We start from the raw sequence: 16,036 nt of genomic DNA, 5'->3' as shown, positions 1-16,036 counted from the left end.
TTGAGTTAGTGTTTTCATTTTCTTCATATGTATGTCCAGAAATGGAATTGCTGGCTCATATGGTAGTTCTATTTTTTAATTTTTTGAGGATATCCCATACTGCTCTCCATAGTGGCTGCACCAATTTACATTCCCACCAATGGTGCACAAGGATTCCCTTTTCTCCACATCCTTCCCAACACTTGTTATTTGTCTTTTTGATAATAGCCATTCTAACAGGTGTGACATATCTCATTATGGTTTGATTTGCACATCCCTAGGGATCAGTAATGTTGAGCACCTTTTCATGGATCTGTTGGCTATCTGTATGTCTTCTTTGGAAAAATGTCTATACAGGTTCTATTTTTTAGTTGAATTGCTTTTTTTTTAGTATATCTATTTATTTTTATTATTTATTTATTTATTTTTGCCTGTGTTGGGTCTTAGTTGTGGCACGTGGGATCTTTCATTGCATTGCATGAGCTCTTCGTTGTGTCGTGTAGGCTTCTCTCTAGCTGTGGCGTGCGGGTTTTCTCTCTATAGTTGTGGCGCACAGGCTCCAGAGCATATGGGCTCTGTAGTTGTGGTGTGCAGGCTCCAGAGGGTGTGGGCTCTGTAGTTTGTGGCATGTGGGCTCTCTAGTCGAGGTGTGTGGGCTTAGTTGCCCCGCGGCAAGTGGGATCTTAGTTCCCCGACCAGGGTTTGAACCCACATCCTCTGCATTGGAAAGTGGATTCTTTTTTTTTTTTTTTTTTTTTTTTTGCGGTACGTGGGCCTCTCACTGTTGTGGCCTCTCCCGTTGTGGAGCACAGGCTCCGGACACGCAGGCTCAGAGGCCATGGCTCACGGGCCCAGCCGCTCCGCGGCATGTGGGATCCTCCCGGACCAGGGCACAAACCCGTGTCCCCTGCATCGGCAGGCGGACTCTCAACCACTGCGCCACCAGGGAAGCCCGAAAGTGGATTCTTTACCATTGTACCACCAGGGAAGTCCCTTAGTTGAATTGGGTTTTTTCTTTTTTGCCTGTGTCAGGTCTTTTCTGCTGCATGTGGGCTTTCTCTAGTTGTGGCAAGCAGGGGCTACTCTTCGTTGTGGTGTGCGGGCTTCTCATTGCAGTGGCTTCTCTTGTTGCGGAGCAAGGATGAGCAACACCTAGGCGCATGGGCTTCAGCAGTTGCAGCATGCGGGCTCAGTAGTTGCGGCACATGGGCCCCAGAGAGCATGGGCTTAAGTAGTTGCAGTGCATGGGCTCAGTAGTTGCAGTGCATGGGCTCTAGAGTGCATGAACTTCAGTAGTTGTGGCTCACGGGTTCTAGAGTGCAGGCTCAGTAGTTATGCCCCATGGGCTTAGTTGCTCTGCAGCATGTGGGATCTTCCCAGACCAGGGATTGAACCCATGTCCCCTGCATTGGCAGGCAGATTCTTAATCACTGCATCACCAGGGAAGTCCCTTAGTTGAATTGGTTAAAAAAATTTTTTTTTTGCTATTGAGTTGTACGAGTTCTTTTTATATTTTAGATATTAACCCTTTATCAGATATATGATTTGTAAATATTAAAAAACATTATAATGAAAAGGCTGCCTTTTCATTTTGTGGATGGCTTCCTTTGCTTGTGTAAGCTTTTTAATAGTCCCACTTATTGGTTTTTGCTTTTATTGCCTTTGCTTTTATGTCGAATCCAAAAAATCATCGTCGAGACTAATGTCAAGGAACCTACGCTTTTTCTTGGAGTTTTATGGTTCCAGGTCTTATGTTCAAGTTTTTAATCCATTTGAGTTAATTTTTGTGCATGGTATAAGATAGTGGTACAGTTCCATTCTTTTGTATGGGGCTGTCAGGTTTTCCCAGCACCACTTGTTGAAGAGAGTGTCCTTTCTCCATTTTATATTCTTGGCTCCTTTGCTGTAAATTAATTGACCATACATGTGTGGGTTTATTTCTGGGCTCTCAATTCTGTTCCATTGGTCTTTGTGTCTATTTTTATTCCAGTACCATATTGTTTTGATTACTATAGCTTTGCAATAGAGTTTGAAATCAGGGATCATGATGCCTTCAGCTTTGTTGTTGTTCTTTTTTTTTAATGAAACAAATAAAAAAATTTTATTTATTTATTTATTTTTGGTGTGTTGGGTCTTTGTTGCTGCTTGTGGGCTTTCTCTAGTTGCGGTGAGCGGGGGCTACTCTTCGTTGTGGTGTGCGGGCTTCTCATTGCAGTGGCTTCTCTTGTTGCAGAGCACGAGCTCTAGGCATGTGGGCTTCAGTAGTTGTGGCGCACGGGTTTAGTTGCTCCATGGCATGTGGGATCTTCCCGGACCAGGGCTTGAACCCACGTCCCCTGAATTGGCAGGTGGATTCTTAACCACTGTGCCACCAGGGAAGCCCCAATGAAACAAATTTTTAATTTCAATTCTATATTTACAAAAAGACAAAGAGAATAGGGAGTGGGGAGGCAGGAATGATGCTGGTCACCCCCCACCCCCCCAGAGTGCAGCGAGAGGCCACAGCCAACAGAATGGGTCAGACTGCTCTCCCCTGCCATTACTGATAACAGCAATGGACCAAAGGCTTCACTTAACAAGGTCAGTCTGTTTGGGGAGAGTCAGACGATCTGTCTAGTCTGTGTGCATGAGGAGGAAGTCCCAAGTCAGTCTATTGAGGCCTTGGCTCTCCATAGGCTGGGGCCCTTCTCTTGGAAGTTCTGGGCCGCCCTCTCCAGGGCACATAGGGGCCACAGGAATGATGCCAGGGAAAACCCCTATGGACCACAGGGGCCTGCTGCTGATAACAGGGTTGGGGGAAGGGAGGCCTAGGTGGCTGGGGACTAAACATAAAGTCAACTTCGAAGGCAAATTCTGTCTGGGTAGTTTGGGGGAATATCTGAATGGAAATGGTTTAAGGAGAATTGATTCGATTGGAAAGGATGGTCTGAAGAAAAATGGGCATCTTGGGGACAGACTAGGAATGGGGGTGTCACCTCGTGAAAGGGGATGGGACAGGGTTGTGGGGGCAGGAGTGGGAACTGGGGTGGGTGGGGAGATGGTGTGGGGGGCAGGGGGCAGCAACCAGGCGGAGGCAGGGGTCGGGGCAGAGGAGGGAAGGCCGGTTGATCTTTGCAGCCCCCCCTTGAGAGGGGGCTGCCTCTCAAGTCTCTTGCCAGGTCCTCCCCTGGCAGGGCCATCCTTGATGAACTTGCCCACTGGGTTGTGCTGGGGCAGCTCCACCCCCCAGGCGTCGACCACGTGGGCCAGCAGAAGCGGGGAGAATTGTTGGTGCACACGCTCATTCCAGTGCACTCCGTCGGAGCCGTGCTTTTGGGCCTCGTCAGAGCTGTAGAAGTTGGCTTCAATCCTGTTGGTTTTCAGGGTGGAGGCTGCGGGTCGGAGCTCCAGCGGGAGGAAGCCACTGGTGATGTTGTCGCCCACGGGCATGGCCGTGTTCCAAACCAGGAGGCACGACTGGGGCAGCACCTGGCACAGGCGCCCAAATAGGCTCTCCAGGTTCTGCAGGTAGTTCGGCCAGGAGTCCTCCCCGTACCTGGTGAGGTCCCAGAGGCAGGAGCTCATGATGACCAGGTTCGGGTTGTGCTCACTCGAATGCAGCTCCTCTAGGATGGCTTCGAGGTAGTCGCACGTCAGGAGCACACGTGCGTCAGGAAGTAGAAGTGCACCAGGTGCTGGCCAGAGCCGAACTGGCGCACCTCGCGGTAGTGGGTGCCATTAGGCATGCGGCCCTGCTTGCCCCCCTGCACCAGCTCATCCTGCTCGAAGCCGTACTCTCCCTTGGCCTTGAACTGGCTGAGTGTGAGCAGGTAGTCCTTCTGCAGCAGGAGCACTAGGTCCTTGTACACGGCCCTCTGGACCGAGTCTGCCAGGACGACCATGGACTTGTTGTGGAGAAGCTGCTGCACTTCGGAGGCGAGTCCGTGGCCCATGACACTTGGGACGCGCCGCCTAGCTCCTTCCTTTCACTCAGTGGGTCTGCGGATGGCTCCTCAGGTGTAAGGGTGATCCCTCAGCTCAGGTGGCTGGTCCTGCTACATCCTCAGGCACTTTGCTCCAGGAGGTGCCCCAGAGAGGGGAGAATTAGGCATTCTATGTTTCCTTCAATCTCCTGGGGCTGGCTCCTTTCTTTAAACCTTAAACACATTCTAGTTTCTTGCTTTAAAAAGGAAAGGAACCGTCTTTGACTCCACCTCCAGGACAGTCCTATCTTTTGCTTCCCCTTCAAGGCCACTTTTTGCAAAGTTGTTTGAACTGGCTGTGTCTGGGTCCTCACCTCCCATTCATTCCTCCTTTTACTTGATTTTGGCTTCCAACTCCACCAAAGTGAAGAAACGTTTGTCAGTAAATCCCCAGCGATTTCCTTGCTGCTCCTTTCAGTGACTACTTCTTGGTCGTTATCACATCTGTAGCATCCCTAGCTCCTTGGGGCTGGGGCACCAATGGTGATTCCCTTCCATGACTCTGCCGGAGAGTCTGACACCCTGGTCTCCTGTCTCACCTCCCCCGGTATCCTGTGTGAGTTTCTCTTTCTCTGGCCATCCCCAAACGTCAGTCTTTCTCAAGGCCCACTCATTGACTCTTTCTTTCTTTTCTCCAACATTCTTTCCTTAGGTGAATTCATCCATGCTCTTGGTGCCCATACACTCCGATTTGCCCCAAATTTTCTGGTCTGTTTTTCTTTTTAAAGATTGCTTTGGCCATTTGGGTATCTGTGATTCCATACAAATTTTAGGAACGTCTGTTCTACTTCTGTGAAAAACGCCATTGGAATTTTGTTAGGGATTGCATTGAATTTGTAAATTGCTTTTGGTAGTATGGACATTTTATCAATATTAATTCTCCCACTTCATGAGCACAGAACACCTTGCCATTTATTTGTGTCGCCTTCAGTTTGTTTCATCAACGTCTTACAGTTTTCAGTGTACAGGTGTTTTGCCTCCTTGGCTAAATTTATTCCAAGGTATTTTGTTTGTTTTGATGCAATTGTAAATGGGATTGTGTTCTTAATTTCTCTTTCTGATAATTTGTTATTAGTGTATAGAAATGCAACAGATTGCTGTATATTAATTTTGTACCCTGCAACTTTACTGAATTTTTAAATTCTTTTTTTGTTTTGTTTTGTTTTGGTAAAGTCTTTATGGTGTTTTACATATAATTTCATGGGTTCTACAAATAGTGACAGTTTTACTTCTTCCTTTCCCATTTGGATGCCTTTTACTTATTTTTCTTGCTTCATTGCTGTGGCTAGGACTTCCAATGTTGTGTTGAATATAAGTAGCAAGGGTGGGTGTACTTGTCTTGTTCCTGATCTTAAAAGAAGAGCTTTCAGCCTTTCACCATTGACTGTGATGTTAGGTATGAGCTTATTATATATGGCCTTTATTATGTTGAGGTACGTTCCCTCTACACTCACTTTGATGAAGGTTTTTATCTAAATGGATGTTGAATTTTGGTAATTGCTTTTCACATCTATTGAGATGGTCATATGATTTTTATCCTTTATTTTGTAAATGTGTATCACATTGATTTATCGATGTTGAACCATCCTTTCATCCTTGGAATAAATTTCACTTGATCATATGTATGATTCTTTAAATGTATTGTTGAATTCAGTTTGCTAATCTTATGTTGAGGATTTTTTCATCTATGTCCATCAGGGATATTGGCCTGTAATTTTATTTCTTGCAGTGTCCTTGTCTGGTTTTGGTTTCAGGGCAATGCTGGCCTTGTTAAATGAGTTTGGAAACATTCTTTTTAGAAGGACTGGTATCAATTCTTCTTTGAATGTTAAATAGAATTCACAAGTGAAGCCATGTGATCCTGGACTTGTGTTTCGTGGGAGGTTTTTGACTACTGATTCAATCTCCTTCCTAGTAATTGGTCTGTTCAGATGGTCTCTTTCTTCTTGATTCAGTCTTTGTATGTTTCTAGAAATTTATCCAGTTCTTCCATGTTGTCCATTTGTTGGTGTATAATTGTTCATAGTAATCTAGTATGATCATTTTATTTCTGTGATATCGATTGTAATTTCTTCTCCATTTCAGATTTTATTTATCTGAGTCCTCTCTTTTTTCTTAAGTCTAGCTAAAGGTTTGTCAATCTTGTTTATCTTTTCAAAGAACTAGCTCTTGGTTTCATTGAATTTTTGCTATTGTTTAATCTCTGTTTCGTTCATTTTTTTGCTCTGATCTGTATTATTCCTTCCTGCTACTAACTTTGGGCTTCATTTGAGGTATAAAGTTAGGTTGTGTATTTATGATTTTTCTTGTTTCTTCAGGTAGACATTTATCACTATGAACGTCCCTCTTAGAACTGCTTTTTCTGCATCCCTTAAGTGTTAGTATATTGTATTGCCATTTTCATTTGTCTCAAGGTATTTTTTTTACTTCTCTTTTGATTTGTTTCACTCATTGATCTATGGCATGTTGCTTAATCTCCATATACTTGTGAATGTTCTAGTTTTCTTCTTCTGAGTTCTATTTCTAGTTTCAAACCATTGTGGTCAGAAAAGATGCTTGATATGATTTCAACCTTGTACATTCTTTAAGAATTGTATTGTGGCCTCATATATGATCTATCCTGGGGAAAGTTCCAAGTGCCCTTGAGGAGATGTGTATTCTGTTGTTTTTGGGTGGAACATTCTATTTATATCTGTTAAATTTATCTGGTCTTATATGTCATTTAAGGCTAATGTTTCCTTATTGATTTTCTGTCTGGATAATGTATCCATTGATGTAAGTGGGGTATTAAGTCTCCTACTATTGTTGTATCCCTGTCTATTTCTCCTTTGAGATGTGTTAATATATGCTTTATATATTTAGGTGCTCCTATGTTGGGTGCGTAAATACTTAACAAATATTATATCCTCTTGTTAGATTTACCCCTTTGTCATTATGTAATACTTTTCTGTAACAACTTCCACACATATCATATGGCAGGGTTAACCATGGTCATCATGTTGTACAGTACATACCTAGCACTTATTTATCTTATAACTGGAAGTTTGTGCATTTTGATCACCTTCCTCCAGTTCTACCTCCCCCACCTCTGCCTCTGGTAACCACACATCTGATCTCTTTTACTATAAGTTTTGGGATTTTTGTTTGTTTGTTTGTTTTATAGATTACACCTGTAAGTGAGATCATACAGTATTGGTCTTTCTCTGTCTGACTTATTTCACTTAGCACAATGCCCTCAAGGTTCATCCATGTTGTTGCATATGGCAGAATTTCCTCTTTTAATGACTGAATAACATTCCATTGTATACCACATTGTATACCACAACTTCTTTATCCATTCACTGTCAATGGACACTTAGGATATTTCCATATTTTAGCTATTATAAATAGCTGCTATGAACATGGGGAAACAGATATCCATTGTGTTTTTCCTTCAGACATATTCCCAAAAGTAGAATTGCTGGATCATATAGTAGTTCTATTATATTTTTAATTTTTTGAGGACACTTCATACTGTTTTCCATAGTGGCTGCACCAATTTACAACCCCACGAATAGTGCACAGAGTTCCCTTTTCTCCACATCCTCACCACATTTGTTAACTCTTGTCTTTTTAGGATGGTCATTCTAATGGGGGGGTGGGAGTGGTGGTGAGGTGATATCTCATTGTGTTTTTGATTTGCATTTCCCTAGTGATTAGTGATGTTGAGCATCTTTTCATGTACCTGTTGGCCATCTGTATATCTTCTTTGGAAAAATTTCTATTCAGGTCCTTTGCCCAATCCAATTTTTATTTATTTTTTTTTTGCCATTGGATTGTATGAGGTTTTTTTTTTTTTTTTTTTTTTTTGCTGTACGTGGGCCTCTCACTGTTGTGGCCTCTCCTGTTGTGGAGCACAGGCTCCGGACGTGCAGGCTCAGCGGCCATGGCTCACGGGCCCAGCTGCTCCACGGCATGTGGGATCTTCCCGGACCAGGGCACGAACTCGTGTCCCCTGCATCGGCAGGCGGACTCTCAACCACTGCGCCACCAGGGAAGCCCTGTATGAGGTTTTTAAAATAAATTTTAGATGTTAACCCTTTATCAGATATATGGTTCACAAATATTTTTTTCCCATTTTGTAATTATCATTTCCCTTTGTTGATTGTTTCTTTTGCTGTGCAGAGCTTTATAGTTGATGTATTCTCACTTGTTTATTTTTGATTTTATTGATTGTGCTTTAGGTGTCATATCCAAAAAAATCATTACCAAGACCCATATCAAGGAGCTTCTTCCTATTTTTTCCTCTATGAGCTTGATCATTTCAAGTCTTACATTTAAGTCTTTAATCAATTTCAAGTTAATATCTGTGAGAGGTCTAAGACGGGTCTAGGTTCATTATTTTATATGTGAATATCCAATTTTCACAGCACCATTGATTGAAGAGATTATCTTTTCTCCATTGAGTATTCTTGGCTCCCTTGTAAAATAGAGTTGACCATACAAGCTTGAATTTACTTCTGGGCTCTCAGTTCTATTCCTTTGGTCTATCTGTCTGCTTTTATGCCAGTACCATACTGTTTTGTTGACTGTAGCCTAGCAGTTTAGCTTGAAACCAGGAAGTGTTTGTTCTTCCTTCTTAGGATTTCTTTGGTCATTGGGGTCTGTTGTGGCTCCATATAAATTTTAGAATTTTTTTTCTACTTTTGTAAAAAATGCCATTGGAATCATAATAGGGATTGCATTGAATCTAGAGATGGCTTTTGGTAGTTTTGACATTTTAACAATCTTAATTCTTCCATTCAACGAAATTGGGACACCTTTCCATTTATTTGTGTCTTCTTTGATTTCTTTTATCAGTGTCTTGTATTTTTCAAAGTAGAAATCTTTCACCTCCTTAGTAAATTTGGTCCTAAGTATTTTATTGCTTTTGATGCTATTGCAAATAGCATCATTTTCTTCATTTCTTTTTAAGATAATCCATTGTGAGTGTATAGAAACACTACTGAGTTCTGTATGTTAATTTTGTATCCTACACTCTTGCCAAATTTGTTGATTATATCCAACAGTGTTCTGGCAGAGTATTTAGGATTTTCTATGTATGAAATCATGTCATCTGCAAATAGAGATAATTTTACTTCTTCCTTTCCAATTCTGATACCCTTTATTTATTTTTCTCGCCTGACTGCTCTGGCTAGAACTTTCAATACTATGTTGAATAGGAGTGGTGAGAGTGGGCACCCTTGTCTTAATCCTGATCTTAGGAGAAAAGCTTTCAACCTTTTACTGTTCAGTATGATGTAGCTATGGGCTTGTTATATATGGCCTTTATTGAGGTATGTTCTATCTATACCTAATTTGTTAAAGCGTTTTTATCACAGACAGGTGTTGAATTCTGTCAAATGCTTTTTTTCTGCATATATTGACATAATCATATGAGTTTTTTCTTTCATTCTATTAATGTGGTGTATCACACTGACTATTTTGCATATGTTGAAACATCCTTGCATCCTAGGGGTAAATCCCACTAGGTCATGGTGAATGATTCTTTTAATGCACTGCTGAATTTGATTTGGTACTATTTTATTGGGAATTTTTGCATCTATGTTCATTAGGGATATTGGTCTGTAGTTTTCTTTTCTGGTTTTGGTATTGGGATAATGCTGGCCTTGTAAAATAAGCTTGGGGGAGTGTTCCCCTCCTCTTTATTTTTTTGAAAGAGTTTGAGAATGATTGGTATTAATTCTTCTTAAAATGTTTGGGAAAATTCACCAGTGAAGCCATCTGATCCTGAGCTTATCTTCATTGGGCAATTTCTGGTTACTGATTGTCTCCTTATTAGTAATTGGTCTGTTCAAATTTTCTATTTCTTCCTGAGGCAGTGCTGGTAACTTGTATGTTTCTAAGAAATTTCCATTTCTTCTAGGTTATTCAGTTTGTTGGTGTATAGTTGTTCAGAGGAGCCTCCTATGATCCTTTGTATTTCTGTAGTATAAATTGTAATGTGTCCTTCTTCGTTTATAATTTTTTTAAATAAATTTATTTTATTTTATTTTTGGCTGCATTGGGTCTCCATTGCTGCGCAAGGGCTTTCTCTAGTTGCAGTGAGCGGGAGCTACTCTTTGGTGCAGTACGCGGGCTTCTCGTTGCGGTGGCTTCTCTTGTTGCGAAGCATGGACTCTAGGCACGTGGGCTTCATTAGTTGTGGCATGTGGATTCAGTAGTTGTGGCACATGGGCTTAGTTGCTCTGCAACATGTGGGATCTTCCTGAACCAGGGCCCGTATCCCCTGCACTGTCAGGCGGATTCTTAACCACTGCACCACCAGGGAAGCCCTTCATTTATAATTTTGTTGATTGGGTTCCTTCTCTTTTTGCCTTGGTTGGTGGACCTAAGGGTTTGTCAGTTTTGTTGATCTTTTCAAAGAACCAACTGTGAGTTTGTTTTATATCATCTATTGTTTTCTTTTCTCTTTATTTATTTCTGCTCTTTTATTTCCTTCCTTCTGGTAACCTTGGGCTCAGTTTGTTCTCCGTTTTTCTAGTTCCTTAAGGCATAGAGTTAGGTTGTTTCTTCGGAATCTTTCTTGCCTCTTAGTGCAGGTGTTTGTTGCTGTGAACTTCCCTCTTAGAACTGCTTTTGCTGCATCCCATAAGGTTTGGTATGTTGTATTTCCATTTTCATTTGTCTCAAAATACTTTTAAAATTTCCGCTTTAGTTTGTTTTTGATCCATTGGTTGCTCAGGAGAGTGTTTTAAAATTTCCATGTATTTGTAAATTTTCTAGTTTTCCTCCTGTTACTGATTTCTAGTTTCATCCCACTGTGGTCAGAGGAGAAACTTGCTATGATTTCAATCTTCTTTAATCTGCTAAGCCTTGTTTGGTGGCCCAACATATAGTTTATCTTAGAAATTGTTCCATGGGTGCTTGAAGAATGTGTTTTCTGCTGTTGTCAGACAGCATGTTCTGTATATGTCTGTAAGGTCTATTTTGTCTATAGCATTGGTCAAATCTGCTGTTTCCTTATTGATTCTGTGTCTGAAGGATCTATCCATTGTTGCAAGTGGGATATTAAAGTTCCCAACTATTTTTGTGTTGCCATTTATTTCTCCTTTTAGCTCTGTTTTTGTTTTATATATTTAGATGCTTCAGTGTTGAGTGTATAAATATTTATAATTGTTATATCTTAATGGATTGACCTCTTTATCAGTATATAATGAACTTTTCTGTTTCTTTTTACCATTTTTAGTTTAAAGTCTCTTTTGTTTCATATAAGTATAGCTACTCTTGCTTTTCTGGGGATTATTATCTGTTTGAAATATCTTTTCCATCCTTTCACTCTTAGTCTATGCATGTCTTTAAGGCTAAAGTGAGTATCATATAAGGCAGCATATTGTTGGATCTTTTTTTTTTTTAAATCAATTCAGCCATTCTGTATTTTAATTAGAGAATTTAATGTTTGCATTTGAAGTAATTATTGATAAGTAAGGACTTACTGTTGTCATTTTGTTCATCATTTTCTGGCTTTCTTGTAGATGCATTGTTCCCCTTTTCATATCCTGTTGCCCTTTTTTTTTTTTTTTGGCTGCGCTCTGCAGCTTGTGGGATCTTAGTTCCCTGACCAGGGATCGAACCTGGGCTCCCTGAAGTGGAAGTGTGGAGTCCTAACCACTGGACTACCAGGGAATTCCCCTTGCTGTCTTTTTTTTGTGTGTGTTTTGATGTCTTTTGGTACCAGTGTTCTCTGACTTCTTTATCATGTTCTTCCATGTAATTACTACAGGTTTTTCCCTTTGTGGTTACCATGAGGCTTACGTAAAGTATCTTAAAATGATAACATTCTATTTTAAGCTGATAACAACTTAGCTTTAATATAACTCTTGAAATTTACACTTTTACTTCTCACATTTTGGGTATTGATGTTACAGTTTACATATTTTTAATACTATGAAACTACTAACAGATTATAGTAGTTATTATTATTTTTTTAAACTTATAACTAGAGTTGTAAGTGAATTCACACTACTCTTACCATATTACATAATCTAATTTTGACTATATGTTTACCATTAAAATGAGTTTTATGCTACTTTCTTCTGTTTTTATGATGCTAATTAGTGACCTTTTACTTTCACTCAAAAAACTCCCTTACCATTTTGGTAAGGCAGGTCTAATGGTGGTGAACTCCCTTGCTCTTGTTTGCTCATGAGTCTTTTCCTTCCTTCATTTATAAGGACACCTCTGCTGGGTATAGAATTCTTGGTTTACAGGTTTTTTTGTTTTGTTTTTTTTGTGGTACGCGGGCCTCTCACTGTCGTGGCCTCTCCCGTTGCGGAGCACAGGCTCCAGATGTGCAGGCTCAGTGGCCATGGCTCACGGGCCCAGCCTCTCTGTGGCATGTGGGATCTTCCCGGACTGGGGCATGAACCCGTGTCCCCTGCATCAGCAGGTGGACTCTCAACCACTGTGCCACCAGGGAAGCCCTCCCTTTCAATATTTTGAATATATCATCCCATTCCCTTGTGGCCTGAAAAGTTTCTGTTGAGAAACCTGCTGTTAGTCTCATGGAGATTCCCTTGTATGTAATGTCTGTCTTTTGTCCTGCTGCTCTCAACTTTCTTTATCTTTGACTTTTGACAATGTTAATTGCAATGTGTCTCAGTGTAGTCCTATTTGGGTTCAACATATTTGGGGTCTTTTGGGCCTCATTGATCTGGATATCCATTTCTCTTTTTTGGTTTGGGAAGATTTCAGTCATTATTGCTTTAAGTATACTTTCTGTTCCTTTCTCTTTCTCTTCTGGAGTTCTCATAATGCAAATATTCTTTTTTTTGTGTGGGGGTGGGGGGCTTGTGTCTCATAAGTGCAAAGGCTTTCATCATTGTTTTTCTTTCTTTTTTTTTTCTTTTTTGCTCCTCTGACTGGATAATTTCAACTGTCTTGTCTTCCACGTTGCTGACTTTTTTTTCTTCTGTATTAAGTCTGCTTCTGAAGCTCTTAATTGAATTCTTCAGTTTAGTTATTGTATTTTTCAACTCTAGAATTTTTTTCATGGTTTTTATTTTTGTTCAACTTCTTGTCATGTTCATGAATTGTTTTCCTAATTTCATTTGTCTGTGTTCTTGCATTTCACTAAAGTTCTTTAAGAGGACTATTTTGAATTCTTTGGCTGACAGTTCATAGGTATTCATTTAAATAGGCTCAGTTACTGAAGTTCTCTTAGTTTCCTTTGGTGGTATCATATTTCCCTGATTTTTCATGAGCTTTCATTCCTTACATTGGTATCTGTGCATTTGAGTAAGTGATCTCTCTTCTAGACTTTGTAGGTTTGCTTTTGTAGAGAGAATTCTTCGCCAGTTAGCTCAGTTTCAGTTTCTGCAACTGTCTGCTGATAACGACCTTGAGCAGCTGGGGCTTGCTATCAGGGTCTATTTTTGGATGAGGCAACTGCCTGAGCTCTGAGGGCAGGGGTGGGAGGGTGTGCTGCTGACGGAGAACAGTTGGATAGGACTCTTGTCTTGGTTCCCTGCCGAAGTGAGGCTGTAGGATGGGCTCTGCAGTTGCCTGGGTTCTCTGGTCAGGCTTACTAGACCATTGGGCCTGGGTACTGTACTTAGCAGTAGGTATCTGCCCTGCCCTAGTGGGGCAGCAGAATGGAATCCAGGGTCTGCACGGCTTGTTTCAGGACTTGAATTTGGGAAGAGTGTATACTGAGTTCCCTCTCCAGATGGGGGCTACAGGTTTTGCTCTGCAGATGGGAAAAACCTCTCTGTTCAAGTGCCACTGTAAGCAGGGCAGATGGATGGGCTACATAGCTTCCCATGTGCTGTGGTTAGGTTCCTTGGTCGGGTGGACTGAAGCCTATAGTCAGCAATGAGTGGGGCTACAAATTAGTTTCCCTGCTTGGGCGCAGTGGAAGAACTAGCTCCAAGGTTTGTAAGGCTATTTGTTTGTGGTCTTGATTCAAACCAACCTCTGCCCCAAGTTCCCTGGCCAAATAGGGCCACTGGCTTTGCTTTGCAGGTTATCAACTCTGCCTGCCCACCTCTCTGTTCGAGCTTGCTGTGCTATACAGCCTCTACATGTTCCCACCAGTCCCCCTGGCCAGTCAGGGTGGGGAGACACACTCAGCAGCTGGTAGGCCTAGGATCTGCTCTCATGCCTGGGTGGGGCAGGAGGGTCCATTTCAGGCATCTCCCAAATTTTCTGAACAGGCTTTCTGGTTAGAAGGGGCCGAGAGCTACACTTAGCAGCAATGGGGCTGTGAATGAACTCCCCCTGTCTGGGCATATCAGGGGAACCCTCCATGCCTGGTACTGACTTTGCTCTGGGGCAATCAGCTCTGCCTGCCTGCCTCCTGGCTTGAGCATTACTGGGTTTCCATGCCTTGGAGGGGGAAGTGGGCAGATCAGCCTCCAGAGCTGGTAAAACTCCTTGTTTGAGGACCTGGCTTGCACCCTGCCAAGTTCCCTGCTCAGACTGACTTGGTTCTGCAGCTGAGCAAAGCTGCTGGTTGGGATTACTACCTGGGCGCTGCAGGGAGGGACTTGGTCTACCGAGATCTGAGTGCTGGTTGTTGCAAGCCCCTCCCTCTTTCTCCATCAGGATCAGCTCCCCAGTGGTTGAGCCCTGCAGATTCTCCTGCAGTCCCTGTGGGGTAGCCGCTCTCACAAAGCAGCTCACAATGCTGAGGGTCCCAGATGTCACCCACGAGCTCTCTTTTCCCACTAGTGGAGCTGTGTTGGTCTGGGGGAGGGGCAATGCAGTCAGTGTGCAGCTGCTCCTGTTACCCGTCTGATACACGTCTTGATCTCTGTGGTGCAAGGCGTGGGGGTGGGGTGGGGTGTGGCTCAGCCTCACCCTGTGTTCTAGGATGCTCTTGGTGGTTTCCTGTCCATATGAATCCTTGTTAGCTGCTGTGCTTGTGAGGGCAAAGTCAGGGATGACCTATGTTCCCATCTTGGTGATGTCACTGAGTTAACTTTTGAAATACATAATTTCTATAAAAATGCCTGATCCTTCTAATACTTAAATATAATAAATTCACTGGAAGCTGAGTCAAGGAGTTCAGGCCCGCCATAAAATCTAGTCAAATATGTTTAATTGTGAGGGTCCCTTTATTAAAGAGAAGGTGCCTGGGCTATGGGGTTCGAGATCTTGGAGGGTCTGACAGGCATGCTCCTCTCTTCATAGGCACCTGCGCCCAACTTCAGAGTGTGCAGGAGCTTTCATTTAGCCACACTGTTCTCTTATTCTGAATTCCATCTAAAAATATTTAAATTAACCTTCAGGCTTCCTGGAGAACATAAAAGTTATTTTGAATTATTTTCACTGCCAGGATCAGCATAATTCCCTTCCCAGCCAGCTCAGTAGGTATTCAGTGATAGAGAAACCGGTTTTTAAATTAATACAATTTTGTGTTTGTAAGGAAGCCATTATTTTTAATTATTGGGCATTTTCCTCAGCCTGGCTTGCCCAGTTAATAAAACTCAGCTCTTTAGCATGGTTTTTATTTTTGCAGAGGGCAGACTTTGGGAAGTAGTTTCCCGATGTGGAATCTCCCTCCAGAATGTTTTGATCTCTCCAGGCACACGCCTGTCACAAGGAGCCTTGTAAAAAAAAAACCCTGAGAAAAGGAAACGCTGTCATTAAAATGGCCCTGCTGGGCCTATAACTGGTGACTCTAACTTAGCTTGAGGGGCAACGTTGGGAGCTGGCGAATCGAGAAACTGGAAAGAGGAAGTGAACACTGGCATGGATCCCCTCCTGGAAATGGCACTGTAGCACAGCAGGAGAGACCTCAGTTAGACTTACAGCGGAATCCCTTGCCCATCCCACTTCACATCTGGGAAACCCAGAAAAGATTAGTGAGGGAGGGCAAGAGATTCTCCATGCCTGGGAAAGCTGAAAAGCAGACCGCCCTGCTTGGAGAGTTTAGTTATTCACCCGCCCAGAGGAAAAGCCTGGCCTAGATGACATCTTCATTTCCTTTCTGGGTCAGTCCTCTGGGATTTAAAAAGCAGCTCCCATACAAGACTCCATGCTATGATGGGATCAGGGATGGAGCAGACGTAACAACTTGCTATAAATTTAATATTAGCTTAAATAATGCATAA

General features: G+C 42.2%; 1 protein-coding gene, 1 long non-coding RNA gene and 1 pseudogene across 13 annotated transcripts in view; 1 reads left to right on the top strand and 2 right to left on the bottom strand.

Moving 5' to 3' along the window:
• Nucleotides 1-16,036, bottom strand: part of TENM2 (teneurin transmembrane protein 2) — a 530,300-nt gene that overhangs the window by 27,529 nt on the left and 486,735 nt on the right. The window lies entirely within an intron of this gene.
• LOC309804817 overlaps nt 1-16,036 on the top strand; it is a 52,857-nt gene that overhangs the window by 31,065 nt on the left and 5,756 nt on the right. The window lies entirely within an intron of this gene.
• Nucleotides 2,630-3,911, bottom strand: LOC309804814 (PC-esterase domain-containing protein 1B-like; annotated as a pseudogene). The gene has a single exon. The product of its transcript is annotated as a PC-esterase domain-containing protein 1B-like (transcript).

The sequence above is a fragment of the Mesoplodon mirus genome, assembly GCF_964341445.2.
Source record: "Mesoplodon mirus genome assembly, chromosome: 5".
Classification (NCBI taxonomy): Eukaryota; Metazoa; Chordata; class Mammalia; order Artiodactyla; family Ziphiidae; genus Mesoplodon; species Mesoplodon mirus.
The sequence above is the reverse complement of the archived record's forward strand: the minus strand, read 5'-3'. Positions and strand labels throughout refer to the sequence as shown.